This window comes from Alligator mississippiensis, chromosome 9 (genome assembly GCF_030867095.1).
Source record: "Alligator mississippiensis isolate rAllMis1 chromosome 9, rAllMis1, whole genome shotgun sequence".
Classification (NCBI taxonomy): domain Eukaryota; kingdom Metazoa; phylum Chordata; order Crocodylia; family Alligatoridae; genus Alligator; species Alligator mississippiensis.
In genome coordinates, this window is record NC_081832.1 from 45,969,979 (window position 1) to 45,985,095 (window position 15,117).

The window sequence follows — 15,117 nt, forward strand, 5'->3', positions numbered from 1 at the left end:
GCCTTTTGTTCATAAACACACACACACACACACACACACACATATGTGTATGTATATGTGTTTCATATATATGTGTTGGCCTAGTATTTGTTCTTACAAGAGTATAAATGAGCATATCTTCATTAAAGGAATCAAAATTCGTGGCAGAGGTGATATCTTTTATTAGACCAACTAGATATTTGCAAAAAATATATATTTATTATTCTTTCTTTCTTCACTAAAGGAACACTTTCAGGAAGCATGGGGCCATGACATAGATTCTATTTAAAATGATTATTATGAGCAGGAAGAGCGGTAGAACTGTTTCTGTGAATGTTAAAACGAATTTAATGCAAAGAGTTTTATGTCTGATAAAATTATTTCAATGTTGCATCATGGTGCCAGTACGTGAGAACTACTGAGCAAAATCTGACTAGATTCACAGGTGAAATGGACTGGTCATGTCATGTTGTTAGAATATGTTTTAAAATATGGTATATCCATGCTATGGTTATGCTTATGCTAAACTGTTATTTTAAATGTATTTCCATTTTGTAGAAAAAGAAGCAATAAGGGTGTGTGTGTATGTGTGTTGTGAGTGTATGATTAATAGTTGGATCAGTGCAACAGGTATTAGACAGATTGGTATGAACTACTTGGAGTAAACAGAGGTAACTGTAAGGATAAAGTGCAGGTGGCAGTCCAAGAATGTGGAGATGATACGAATAAGAACTGAAAAACAGACTGGAATGTAAAAATAACACGTAACCAGTAACAGAGTCCAAAAGATGAGCACATATGAAGAATTAAGTGGTGATTGGTGAAGAAGTCTCTGGGCATCGATCGAAGTCTGCCTCATGGATGATAAAAGGGCAGTGAAAGCCGAGCCCGGATGGGCACCTTAACCAGCAACACCAGCCTACCTGCATGTCGAGAGAATTGAAGTCACAGCCCGCCTCGACTGAACGTTGCCTTATAGAAGCCTGTGACTAGCCACTGCAGTGTGACTCCAAGTGCCACGGATAGGTGACTTAGCGTGAATGGAGTGTATGGTGTGAATGACTAAGAGTGATTTGTATATAAACTGTTAAGTTTGCCTCAGTTATCCATATACTATGCAATAAACCTTGGGTTGCTGAACCCGTGCATTGGTTATTTATCCAACAATATTATCCAGGTTGAGGGAAGTGCAAAAAGCAAAGGGGGATGTTTACGTGGGCGTACAGATGTAGCACTGGAACTAGGTGTAGTCTGAGCTAGAGCACTCAGGTGTTCTGCACTATGTAGGATGTCAAATATGTTTGCTGAGTCAGATGTTGTGTTTGCTGCACCACCCATCAGATAATATTTCACAGATGAGAGAGAAAGCACAGCTCATCAAAACTGCCTTTAGCCCACTGAAACACACCCAGGACTAGGAGCTTTGACAGTAGGAGTTCAAATCTCATGTCTTCTGCTTGGTTCTGTGAAACCTCCCACCCTTATTGAGCAGGAGTGCCTGGCTTAGAAGACTGTCAAGCATCAACCTTACCATTAGACAAAGTTATTTACTAAGGCCTGGACCCCAGGTCTTAAAAAAAGCATACCAAATGCTCATTTGCTCAACCACACTGTCTTTCAGAGTTAATATGCTGGTCTTTCTTTTTTCTAGCTTACTACATTCCCTGTTGGGAAACAGAACTCCTTTTGTCTTCCCTAACTACCTGGATAAGAACTGAAAGGCTTTATGACAAACACGTGTTATGTCCTTTCCAATAATTTCTCCACAAATGTTACCATTTCATCCCAAATTTAAGTAGCGTTCTGTCCTGTGGATCTGAAGATTTATGGTTCAAATCCTACTCAGGATTAGAGAAGAGAACTTCTGGTTTTCTTAGTGTAAAGAAATGCTTTATTCAATTACATAATGAGAATACCTTCTTAAAAAACTGATTTTAAAGTAAAAAATCATTATGGTCTGTCTATCGTTGCATGTGATATGAAACAAAGCAAAGGTGTTCCAAACATGTCAGCCATTTGTCACAAATGTCAATGGTTTATATCACACACATTGGCAAGTGCAAAAGTTCAGAGATGTGAATGAAACTAAATTATTTAGGTGGTACAGAAGGGTGGATTTAATCTCAAAAGCATAAATATTGGCAGGTCAATTAGATGTTTTAAAAAGAAGCTAATTTTTAATAACCTGAATGTGTAGTGACTCAGGGAAGGAGAATTGGTGCAAATTTCTATGATTTAGAACTGGATAGTTCCCTTTTGTACAAGACCAGCTATCTTACATTGATTAGATGCTTTCTACAGTACATTTTCATACCAGCGCTGACATTTGCATGGCTGGTATATCTCCTGCACATTTCTATTTAGCATCTCACTTCATAGCAAAGGAGGGCAGCCCCTGTATGCCTAACAATACCTCTCCTGTACATGCATGTACTCAAGGAATGTAATAGCCTCCAAGGAGCTGCTCTGGCATTCTCATTTCTCCAGTACTTGCATTTATTTCTGTGCAGTGCTGATCTCTAGGTATTTTAACTATTGTCTCTGAATAAGCACTCAGGCACTGAGGAATTCCCTACCTCCCTGTATTTTTCAGGCCATCCATCATGTCGAAATAGGGAGCCAAGAAATTGCTCTATCTGCAGCTAAAATCCTTCTGTTCCTTGTGGACTGAGGGGCTTGTGACTCAGTCCTTTTAATTTTCTGCAGCTAGAACAGTCCAGGTTGTGACCTTGTCAGATATCTCAAGTTAATGATGGACGGCACTTGTCACTGCTTGGATGAGAAGCCACTAAATAAACTCTAAGGCCCCACTCCGGCACTGAAGTCTATGCAGCAGTCTTGTTCCAGTGAATGTCACTCAGCCATTGACCAGTGGCATAACAGCATACTGTGGCCAAACTCCACATCGTGACTCATCTTCCTTCTCTCTTCATGCAGCATTCTTCACTGTTGGCCCCAAGTTGCTGTGCGTATTTGCAGTAAATGTTAAACAGCTGCCAGGTACTGTGTCACAGGAGAATCTGAATTCACTGATGGATGAAATAATTTTTGTGTTTTAGGAGCCCTGTGGATGAGAGGGATTATGTAAATTATTGAGCATTATTTTAAATAATGCTTAGAATATTCTGTGTTAGCCATTGCTTATTATGTTAGTAAGCCCCAATACACCTAGCTGAAAGGGAACCCGCTGGTATAGACTCATTCTGCTTTTTCTTTGAAGTCACCTGAACAGTTTTTCCCCTTGAGGGTACTGATCAGTGTTGCCAGATGTATAATAATCATCATATTAGTACGGTACATTTGTCCCTTGTAACTATGCACAGTAGATAATTACAAAAGTGGCCAAAAGGTACAATAATGCAGGAGGCTCCAAAGTGTGCTTGTGTCTGAAAGAAAATATTCACATTCAATCACTTTTATATCTTCAGATGATCTTAAACTGTCTTTGTGCCGTCCTTCATGTGCAGTGACTCGCTCAGAGGCAGGTGCCACATGTGACTGTGTTTCTAAAGGCTAGCGTGTAGCAGCAGAGGACAGAAACTATGGGGTGGAATCTGACTGACATATTTACACTCTAAGAGGTGACTGAGTGAAATGATTAAAATATTTACTGTTTATAGCAATACGAGCATTTGTTACGGATGGAACATATTTTTACATTTAATATTTTCAGTATACAATATTTTTTTCTTTAAATCTCATAATTTGGAACTTCCAGTATATGACTTCCAGTTTTTCAGCCTAGCAGCATGGCTACTCCACATCTTTCCAGCCAACAATCAAGATTCATGAAAGTTTGGGTCCTTAGGCTTATTTCCACCTGCCTGTTTCACCAGAATTCCTCCGCGTCCAGCATCCACACAGAGTCCATTATCTCTGGAACAGTAAGCAGGGCTCATAGCGCCCCTGGAAGAACAGCCCTCAAATTGAGACATGCAGGCTTTAGAGCCTCCTCATTCCAGCCCTGCTGCCCTGCCTTCTGTTGTTGTGCATGCACATCCCCGCTCCCCACCGCACGCACACATACCCCTTCTGCCCCTTGCTCTGTTCACACACAGAGATTCCATATATCAAATAATCTAAGAAATCTTCCCTGTTTTTAGTGAAGTGAAAACAGCTGACCCTATTAATGGACACAGTTCTAATTTATCTCTACTTTCATATGTGATCAGATCTTTCTGAAGAGAGCTCAGTCCTCTTAGTGCTGCCTATTATGAAGGTTGCCTGACTTCCCATTTTAATGCTCTGTTTTCAGGTACTTATGCAGACTTGAAGCACTTGGGGAGAAATTTTCCATGCCAGGTATCTGCCTTAAGAAACTTTTCTTTCTTTTTTTTATTTCAATCAAAATATTGAAATCCTTTCCAAGATTGAAACTGTTGTTTTAACTGTGTTAAAAAGACTCTGGTGACCTTTTTCTTGAACAGCTGTGATGTCCCCCAGAGCCTTTGGAGCAGAAACTTGAAATTAGGGAGGGGCCTGTATGTTTCAGATATGTGCCTTTATCCCCCACTTTGCACATCTGCTCATACTTGGTTATGTTATAAGCCTCTGGAAAATTCTAGTTGGCACATGCTAAGTAGATACTTCTTAATCTAAATTCCCTGAAGATTCTGTTCACACTGGGCATGCTTCAGGAGGAATGCTTTCCTTTTAATTGCAGCTTTAGGATGCTACAGATTGTGCTGGGTCTGGGTTTGTGTTGAGGGCCAGGGACATAAACTGGAAGCACAGGAGCTATTTTTTCTGTGTGGCCCAAAATCCCATCATGTGCTCAGGAGGCATGGGGAGGAAAGTGCCTTTTTAAGATTGTAGATGGGTCAAGAATCAGATCTGGAGAGGTAGTGGGTTGGAACAGGAATGAGGATAGATATGACTAGAGCAGTGGTTCTTGACTTTTTTAGTATCAAAACACCCCTCCTTTGCCTCAAGACATTCTTTGGAAAATGCCAGCTCTTAGCTTTCACTCATTTCTTGACTATAGAAAATTCTTCTGTAGCAAAAAACTCAGAAAGATCACATCAGGTCAGAATGGTTTTAACGCTGTGAAGTCCTATTTGAAAACTCTGTGTTTATCTTGTGAATCATATTTGTGCAGTGCTAACATTGTGTGGCACCCCACAGTACCCTCAAAAGGATTTCAAGGCACCCTAGCGTATTGTAGCACCCTCGTTGAAAATCCCTGAACTAGAGGTTGGCAGGGAACAGAGATAAAGTGGCATTTAAAGGTGAGGTAATGGAGAGATTGGAACTGGGTAGGCAAGGAGCTAGGAAGTGGGATCTAGGAATAATAGCTGAAATAGGAAACCAGGAGAGATTAGGACTAGCTGGGCAAAGAGCCTGGGGATGTGTATGGGGGTGGAAAGGAACCGATTGGATAAGATGACGGGAAATGTGAGCCAGAGGTGGGAAAAACTGGGAAAGCGCAAAGGACTGGAGAAGATGGACATCAGATAAGGAACCGGGAGGAAGCTAGGATCTGCTGGGCAAGGAAACTGGGACTGTGAAGTAGTGGGATGGAGGGAAGGCATATGTCTGATGATATAATCTTGAATTACATGCTCATGTTCTATGCTTCCACAAGACCTCTCCCTTATTTTGTGTGCAAGATCAAACCACTCTAGGGATGAATCCAGCCTGTTCAGTGAAGGAGACTGTTGTCTCTTGCTCTCCTGTTTCACTGTTGCACAGATTGGAAGTTGGGTAGGAAATGATGTAGGGGATTGCAGAAAGATGGAGATTGGTCACATGCTTAAGGCAAATGAATGGTATCCTGTAGAACTGGATTCTCTGCGTGCCTTGACACAGAGGTCTACACATTTTACAGGTGGTCAGGTTACTGGATGCTCCTTTTCTGGGTGCCTGACTTGAGAGCCTGGAATCTGATTTGCAGAAGTGCTGAGTACTCACAATTGTTACTGAATCCAGTGGCAGCTGCTGTTTGAATATCTTCAGTGCTATGTAATGCTATTATGCTATATAGGTTTTAGCCATTTCAAACTGGAGACCCAACATTAATGGAGACTTTGACCTCTCTTGCCTGTAGTAAAGGAATGACAATCCTCTTTTATCTCACAAGGGTTTATGGAAATAAATGTATAACTATTCACAACCATCTCATAATGAGCATTACAGAAAAGCCTACAAGAAAATTAATAATTCTGTCTCAAAGCACGATTTGACTCTTGTGCTGCAGAGAAGGCTCAGGGCCAGACACTGAACAAGGAGAAAACAAAATACTGAATAGCTGCTCAGTCAACACGCACCATCCATCCTGTGCACTGACTGTGGCAGGGGCCCTTTGAAAAAACAGTATGCAATCACATAATGAAAGACTGAACTCATGCTCCCAATTTAAGGATACATGGACAATAGTAATTCTGGCACATCCTCACGTTGGAGTGCCTGACTTTGCAAGTTTAATAATCCTTCATTGTGCTCTATTGCTTCTAGTATTATTACTACTAATAATGGCCAACTGCATGGGCAGTTTCAACATAACTTGGGTCCCTGTCCAGGGTTCTTCCTCCTCATTAACACCCTAAGGGAGATTCTGTAGGTTGATAACACACAACATCTACTCATGAGGTACCTGGACGTAATGTGTGTCTGGTTGCTCATAATCATGGGGAAAGTAAAAATGGAAAGAGCCTTAATTTTCAGTTCTCTTAATCCAATTTTGTTACTTCTGATCAGCGTTTTGAAATGCTAATAGCACTGTCTATTGATACTGGGATTTGGGGTATTTACATTCTAAATCCTTACTATTTTGCTAAGTTAATGTTATAAAGGTTTTAAAGATGATATGTTATTGTACACTGGGAGATTTTGTTATATTGTTGTACATGGCCCTGAGCAGTTACATGGAGGGCAAAGAGTTGGGGCACATGGTTCAATTATGATGCCAATTATCAATAATAAGATGCTGGGTGACATTTATGGCATAAATCTCAGCTGTAAGTTTAAGTCCATACTCCCCCAAAGTCCCAAAGCTTGAAGATCCAGGTTTTCTTGGGCTTGTGATGTATCTGTGGATGCATGACAAGGTGCGGTTAGCCTTCCTGACCCCACATTGGTGGCCCATGTTCATCTTGGAATCAATAATGACTCCAAGATCCTTTTCTGCCTCTGTGCTGACAAGAAGGGAGTTCCCCAGCCTGTAGGTATGCTGCTGGCTCTTTCTCCCTAGGTGCAGTACCCTGCACCTGTCAGTCTGAATCCCATCTTCTTCTCATCTGCCCACCCCTGTAACCTGTCCAGATCCAAATGCAGCCTGTCCCTCCCTTCTAGAGTGCCCACTTCTCTCCACATCTTAGTGTCATCTGCGAATTTGAACAAGGTGCTTTTCACCCTCTCGTCCAAGTCACTGATGAAGATGTTGAGCAGTGTGGGCCCAAGGACCGAGCCCTGGGGGACCCCACTGCCCATGTCCTTCCAGGTCGAAAACAACCCATCCACAACCACTGTTTGGGTGCAGCCCTCCAGCCAATTGGCGACCCATCTGACTGTGTAGGCATCAACACCACAATCTCCTAATTTTTTAACGAGAATGGGGTGAGAGACAGTATCGAAAGAATGGGGTGAGAGACAGTGTCAGAGGAAGTGAGAAAGGCAGCCTAGCTGTCCAGTCACATGGAAACTGGCCCAAAGATGGGGAGTAGTCTGCCAGCCTCCCACGGATGAAGTCTGGCATCAGGAATGTCCAGTTGCTTGTCCCCAAGGTCTGTCTACTTAGTAAGTAATTGATGGGGCAAGGGTGTTGGTGGAGGGGTCCTTCTGCTAGGTTTGCTTTAGCCTCCTCTTGCAGCTGGGAGAAAGCCCCAAACCAGCATAGACAGACAAGGTTCTTTGGGTAAATCTTATATCTTTTATTAGACCAACTCAAATAGTTGGGAAAAAGTCCCCCAAACCAGCATATGCTCTTTTAAATCCAATTTGTTTTTATCAGCCCCTGATTGCTAGATCCTGCACTTAGATTTTTGAAATACTTGTTTGTTACCTTATCAGCCACCATGGAGATCTCTGTGGCACCTCAATGTCAAATACATAAATTCTGGATAACCCAAAATTGTCACTTTCTAATTTGTTCCTATTTCTTCTCTTCTCTTCTCTTCTCTTCTCTTCTCTTCTCTTCTCTTCTCTGTGTCATCTCACCAGTTCTTTGCTAGAGGAAGAAGCTTTAGACTTTGTGAGGCTTGGGTTTATTCTAATCCACTGTGCCAAGGATCTCCAGGGCTAAGGAGATAATGTTTTGTATCTTAACCCCATCAAGAGTCACCCCCTGGCTGCCAGCATCCGCATACTTGTAAAGTGGCTAAGCTGGTGGGCCATGGAGTGAGAGAGGGCCCTAACTAAGCCAGGCCCTAGTCCACTGAGGATCCTTCCTGTTGAGACTTTGACACTGACTGAGAGCTGAAAGTGAGTGGGGAGTGGAGGGGATATGCAGAACATTACTCTTATGTGCTCTTAACAGCTCTCCTTGCTTAATAGATGGGCTTTGGCACATTGCACAAGCTGGAGTTTCTCCATCTGGCCAATACTCCATTTGCCAGACAGTGAACTGCAAAAGACTGACAAGTGCTGAAGGCAGATGCCCAGGTTATCCTGGACAAAGAAACCTTCAGCTTCTTGCTTTACTAAAAACAGAAGGTGGCATTATTCACCACAGTTGTTACCATTGTGGTCCTAGCCTAACATAGGGGACAAACAGGATTGGCCTGTGATTCTGTAATTTTGCCATCTGAGAAAATAAACCAGTACTCCTTGATACTCTATATAACACAGAATTTCAGGCTTGTATGTGTAGAATGGTATTTATGCAGAGGACCTCTGGTTATGGATAAAGAGGAAAGAGCTTCCCATACCAGAAGGAAAGCTTGCATATGATAAGCGGGGCTGTAGGAAGACTCCTTGTGGATGTTCAGATAGACTGTGCTGCTGGCATACTGTGAGGAATGGTGAGCAGTATGTCTAATCTGATCTGTCAGTACATGGTTGACACATGCTCAGGAGCTTTACTAGGTAAAAGAGCTACATGTCTGGTTATTTTAAATTGCAGGCAAGAGCACTGAAATAGGTCTTACAAATTGCAGAATTCCCCAATGTCAGATCTGTGCAGCTTCTCAAAGTGGAGTTGAAGGGCAGAGCTGAGCAGCAGGATGTGGAAACTGTTAAGAATATCGATGCTCTATGACCACTACCTTAAACATCCCCTCATGTAAATGCTTCTGATCCTTAATAGAAAAGGACTTCAGTTTGCAGAAGGCATGAAAAGCTTCATTCCTCTCTATACTAGAGAGGAGACCCAGTTCTTAAAGAGATCTTCCCAGAATCACACATCCTAGCCTTCAAACATGCACCAAACCTCACTACCCTCATCACCAGAAGCAAACTTCCTACAGCCCAAAACATACCAAATGGATCCAGACCATGCCATGACAAAAAATGTAAAACCTGCCAATGTATCTCCACCACTCCCACAATTACTACACCTCACAACAGAACCATCAGCATTCCTGGATCTTAGAGCTGCACCTCCAGAAATGCTATAAATCTCATCCAATGCACCAAATGACCTGATAGAAAATACATAGGAGAGACCAAACAACAACTGTGCACTAGAATGAATGCACACCGGAAATCTATCAAAGACAAAAATACCCAATTACCTGTGGGGACACATTTCTCATAAGAAAACCACTCTCCAATCTCTCAGTTCTATTCCTTAAAGGGAATTTACAAAACACTTTTCACAGATGAGGCTATGAACTTCACTTCATCAACCTCCTGGGTAAAAAAGATCATGAACTAAATATAGACATTGGATTTATGACACATTACATACATAGGGAGTGTGAAGAAAGCACCGGGTAACGTGGGGCCCCTGCGGAATACGCTTGGCAATCTGGTGGTTGCACTAAAGGAAAAGGCAGACCTTTTTAACAATTTCTCTGCCTCCATTTTTTTGTGCAGGGACTGGGACTCCCTCACCAAGATTCAGGATGGACTCAGGAGAGACACCGCCAGGGCTAGGGTCAGGGAGGACTGAGTTAGGGAACTTCTGGAGGGGCTGGACATGTTCAAATCAGCAGGTCCAGATGCTCTCCACCCCAAGGTATTGAGGGAATTGGCAGGGGTTATCACCGGGCCCCTGGCACGGCTTTACGAGCACTCATGGTGCTCTGGCCAGATGTCAGACAACTGGAAGAAAGCCAACGCGGTCCCCATTTTCAAAAAAGGGAGGAGGGAGGACCTGGGCAAATATAGGCTCGTTAGTCTTACTTTGATCCTGGGGAAGCTCTTTGAGAAGATTATCTAGGAGCACATCTGGGAAGGACCAGCAGGGGAGACGATGCTCAGGGGCAACCAGCATGGGTTCATTAGGGGCAGGTCCTGTCAGACCAACCTGATTGCCTTCTATGATCAGGTCACAAAATCTTTGGATGCAGGTGTCGCGGTGGATGTAGTCTTTCTAGACTTTAGGAAGGCCTTTGACACCATCTCTCATGCCATTCTCATTAAAAAGCTAGGCGACTGTGGCATTGATGTCTACACAGTCAGATGGGTTGCAAATTGGCTGAGGGGCCGCACCCAGAGAGTGGTGGTGGATGGGTCATCATCGACCTGATCCGGGGACAGCAGGGCAGACCCTACAATGAGAGGTTATGGGATGTAAACCTGTTCAGCCTTCACAAGAGAAGGCTGAGAGGGGACCTGGTGGCCATCTATAAACTTACTAGGGGGGACCAATGGGGAATGGGAGACACCTTGTTCCCCCAAGTGCCTCCTGGAGTAACAAGGAATAACGGCCATAAGTTGTTAGAGAGTAGGTTCAGGCTAGACATTAGAAGGCATTACTTCACAGTCAGGGCAGCTAGGATCTGGAACCAACTTCCAAGGGAAGTAGTGCTGACTCCTACCTTGGGGGTCTTTAAGAGGAGGCTTGACGATTACCTAGCTGGGGTCATTTGAGCCCAGTTTTCCCTCCTGCCCACGTCCTTGCCTGCCACAACTTGACGTTTATGGGCGTGGAATTCTGTACCTGGGCATATAGTTCCAATCAGTCGTCACCCACCGTCCTATGTTCGTGAGGGCTCCACCATCCCCTACACCCTTGCCCGTTCCACCGGGTGGTAAATCTTCTTCTCGTCACTGGTCCGGCTGGCGTATTCTCACTTGGGGCATCTGTCTTTATATATTACAGAAAAAAAAACAACCCACGCTCCTGGCCTGGGTTATTCTTCCCCCGGCTTTTTGACAAACGAGGAAAAAAAATACGCGGTGAGGTCACCTATTCTCCTTCACCTTGTTCCAGTCTTTATGGTACCTTTTTATGAGCCTCCTATTGGGGTCATTATGGTCCACTCACCCCACCGTGTATACCATTAATAACTTGTCTTTACCCCCCTTTAGTGTCTTCACGGTACCTTCTCTCTGGCATGCCATCCTGTTAGGGTCTTTACGGTAGTTTACCCCACTGTGCTCTTCAGTTTGCCAGCCGGTAGTCAGTTTCTGGTGCTGCTCCTTCACCAATTCTTCATCTAGGCTTTCTCTGGGAAGGTCCTTCTCTGCAGGAGCCTCCTGCCTATTTCCCAGGTTGCTCTCAGGCTTCCCCACAGCATTGCTCGACCCCACTCCTCTCCTTCCGGTCCTGCGCTCCCTGCCCTGGCCTGCTCCGGGCTCCTCTTTATATTGAGGTTTGAATTCCCAGCCCTTCCCCTCCAGAAACTCCTGGGTAAGGAAGATTTCTGCCAGTCTCTTTGGGGCTTTGGGGCTGGGGCAGCTGCTTCTATCTTTGGCCAGTGCTCCTTTGCTCCCTGTGGCTCTCTCTCTCTCTCTCTCACACTTATAACCTGCCTAACATCTGACTCCACAGGTACCTCTTCACTATATACCAGATACATTCATTCCCCTTCCCTGCCACCTTTATCTCACCCAGTAAATCCTCAGTTTACATCTTCACTGACTGCCTGTCTTGCATGCATACCAGCCTCTGTCTTCTTTACTATTCATTCCATCCAGGGAGCACACACCAACTGCAGTTGCTTCCTCAGCCTCACAAAGGGTATTTAAACTCAAAAGCTTTCTAAGAATTTTTCCAACTATTTGAGCTGGTTTAATAAAAGATATCAGATTTATCCCCTGCCTAGTGCAGGAGGACTAGACCTGATGATCTACAAGGTCCCTTCCAGCCCCTAACAATGTATGAATCTACCCAAAGAACCTTGTCTCCCTATGTCCTTAGACCAACACAGCTACAACCATACCCCTCATTCCTCTATGTTTCTCTTGCTTTGAAGTTCATGTGTAGTACTTTAGAAATACTAAGGAGCCTTGTTCATATAGTCCCTTTCACTGGAGGAACTCAAAGCATCTTCCAAACTTTAACTAATTATGTTCTCTCATGAAGACAATTATTATTCCCATATATAGCTAGAGAAACAGAGGCACGGGTAGCAGTGACTTGCTGAAAGCCAGTTTGTGCTTTAACCACACAGAAGGTGGCATTATTTACCACAGTTGTTACCATTGTGGTCCTAGCCTAACATAGGGGACAAACAGGATTGGCCTGTGGTTCTGTAACTTTGCCATCTGAGAAAATAAACCAGTACTCCTTGCTACTCTACATAACACAGAATTTCAGGCTTGTATGTGTAGAATGGCATTTATGCAGAGGACCTCTGGGTATGGCTAAAGAGGGAAGCGCTCCCCATACCAGAAGGAAAGCTTCTCCAGCTGACATGAAACACCCTTGTTATTAATAACATGTTGCTATTTAAGTGAGAACAAACATAGCCTGTGATGTTTCACAGTGTGGCCTTGTGTTCTGCAGAGATTATGGGTCCCAGCAAGAAGAGCGCCAAGACCAGGCAAACACATTCTGCACCAGGTTCTGTGGGGACAATCACCTACCGCAGCACTGCAAATTGAGCCCTCGGTCCCATGCAGGCTGAAGCATGTGTGAGTTGATGCACATACATAGTCCCAGAGATGTCAACAAGCTTAGTGTTAAACACATGCGTGTTTGGAGGATTCAGGCCTAAGTGTCACCCACAGGTTCTCAGAGAGATGCCAATCAACCCCTCAGCTGGCCAAGCATGACTGCTCTGGCATTTGTTTCAAGGACCTTTGATGTTTCACACTATAAAGGCAAACTGTTTTCTCTACTGTTGGCTGGTTTAATATCCTGAAGTTGCTGTTTACAAAAAAGCAAATGTTTCACTGTTAGCTAATCCAGCTTGTTTGTGAAAGCCCTTAAGGCTCATTTTAATTGCAAGCAAATGATTCTTAACGATATAAATCAGACCCAGCAGAGGCTGAGAGCATTTCTGATATTTTGCACTGTAACCAGGAGTTAAGAAATGAATTAGTCTCAAATTGAAAAGGGGAAGGTTTCAATCTGAAATTGGGCAAATATGAGGCATCATCAAGTAAAGATAATCACTTTGCAGGATAATAATGAGGCTCCAGCTTATCGGTTTTGCATGGAGAATCCTTAATATGCCTGTAGGAGATTTTGCTGCCTTGAATTTTACAAGAGACAACTAAATAAGAAAGTTAATGAAGAAAACAGATTGGCCAGACTGAATTGCCTCCCCAGTACAGCTGCTGACAGTGACCAAAGAGGTGTTTCTGCAGGCCTGTCTGCTATGGATGGATTTGTCTGGCTTATGTATTCCTGAAATCAAAATGTGTCATACACAGTAAAATTCACTCCTCAGCAAAAAACAGCACAATGCCTATAGTAAACCAATTAAGACCTCAAAATAAGGTCAATGGGTGCACTGCCCTTGCGCTGGCTCTCATGCATGTAGGTGGATTTGGTTGCTCTGAATCTTTATTTTCTCTCCTGTTCATCTTTTCACAATACATTATGGGTTGGGTTAAACTCCATTGAAGTTAGTCAGTACAATAGTTTCCCCTCTGTTCACTCAACAAGGGAACAGTCATCAACACCTTTGTTTTATAATACCTGAAACCAGGAGCGTCCAATTCAGTTAGCTCTGTGGGCTGGATCTGGATCTTGGGGCCATTCACAGCCTGGCTGACCCACCTCTGCAAGCAGGGCAGCAACGTGTCCGCGTGGCTGCTGGAGCCACTGTGTCAGTGCAGCTCCAGATCCCCAGGGGTGAATAGTCCTGTTACTTGCCCCCCCTCCCCCCCCCCCCGGCCGCTTTTTTCCTACCGCTGATTTTAGTTGCAAGTGACCTCTGTTTCAGCAAATGGTGGCATTCATCCCTTAGGTTCCAAAGCTGCACCAATAAGTCATGCAGGCCACAGTTTAAGCACTTGCCCCATGGACCACTAGTTGGACAGTTCTGACTTAAACAATAATGGCCTCCAGCCAAAACACTGCCCCAAATGGCAAGAGGAAGCAGAGGGATGTGATTCATACCATGAGTATTCCTGGGGACTGACAGAGCACTGACTGGAGGAAGTGTGTGAGAGAGGGAAAGGGGCAGGAGCAGAATCTAAGGATAGAGTCAGAACAACCCCTAGGGAGCTGGCCCTGAGAAAAGCTAGGGGCATGAGACCTTCTGGGCTAAGTGCTGACTGGTGCTCAAAATCATGAACAAAGACACCGTCTCCTGTTTGATTCCTGAGGTATCCAGGGAAATGACACTTTGTACTGTACTATTCTTCATCAACAAACAAATAAAGGTGACATCAGCCACCCAGTTCCATCCTCTCTGTTTCCTCCTAAAATAAAACGCTAAGATCTGAATACTCATCCAAGCTATCCAGGCCTCCTCAATTTGAGAATGAATCTGTCTTTCATGAGAGCAAACTTTCCCATGAAAATTCTAGTATTAATCAAACAAATCTAAGGGAGAGCAGAATGGATGTTTTTGATTGTAAGCACTTCAGAGCAGACTGTGTCCATGTGTTTTTCATAGATTTCATAGATTTCATAGACATTAGAGCTGGAAGGGACCTCGGAAGATCATCAAGTCCAGCCCCCCACCCAAAGGGTAGGAAGTCAGCTGGGGTCATAGGATCCCAGCAAGATAAGCATCCAGTTTCATCTTGAAGGTGTTCAATGTAGGCGCTTGAACGACCTCCGGTGGCAGGCTGTTCCAGACCTTGGGGGCTCGGACAGTAAAGAAATTCTTCCTTATGTCCAGCCTGAAACGATCT

At 43.9% G+C, this 15,117-nt stretch overlaps 1 long non-coding RNA gene across 2 annotated transcripts; it reads left to right on the forward strand.

Annotated features, from left to right (window-relative positions):
• The first annotated feature begins 879 nt into the window (after nt 1-879).
• Nucleotides 880-14,710, forward strand: LOC109283079 (uncharacterized). 2 transcript variants are annotated; one of them, XR_009464387.1, is made up of 3 exons: nt 880-1,005; nt 4,235-4,281; nt 12,812-14,710. It is a non-coding gene; the product is annotated as an uncharacterized LOC109283079 (long non-coding RNA). The 2 variants fall into 2 exon arrangements; XR_002090112.2 differs by lacking the exon at nt 880-1,005 and adding an exon at nt 2,641-3,560.
• Nucleotides 14,711-15,117: the final 407 nt, after the last annotated feature.